Source organism: Galeopterus variegatus, unplaced genomic scaffold (genome assembly GCF_000696425.1).
Source record: "Galeopterus variegatus unplaced genomic scaffold, G_variegatus-3.0.2 Scaffold3517, whole genome shotgun sequence".
NCBI classification, from domain to species: domain Eukaryota; kingdom Metazoa; phylum Chordata; class Mammalia; order Dermoptera; family Cynocephalidae; genus Galeopterus; species Galeopterus variegatus.
This window is the reverse complement of record NW_007729628.1, coordinates 6529-6961: the sequence shown is the minus strand read 5'-3', so window position 1 is coordinate 6961 and position 433 is coordinate 6529.

Genomic DNA, 433 nt, shown 5'->3' with positions numbered 1-433 from the left:
GAAGGAGGTGTCAAGAGATAAGTTTGGGTGGGTAGGATTGAGGCCAGATGTGGCAAAAGGGGAGCAGGTGGACTTGACTCAGGATACTCAATGGGGATTTATGCAATAGACAATGGGGAGTTACTAGTTTCTTTTGGCATGAGAAAAGTTGCACTTTAGAGTGATTAATGTAGGAGGTGATGTGCAAGCTGAATGGAGTCAGGGCAAGAGGGTCAGTGAGTCTATTACATCCTGTTTAATTTGTATTTGGTGTTTTCCTATGACTTCTTCATCTCTTCGGCAAGAGAGATTGAAGGTCTAGTTGGCACATCAGTGACCTTGGGGCCATACAAAGATGGAAAAGACATGTACTTGGCTTACAGTGGATAGAAAAAATGACAGGTATGCAAACAGCTGTGATGCAAAATAGAAAGGTCTCTAAGTGAGATACAGA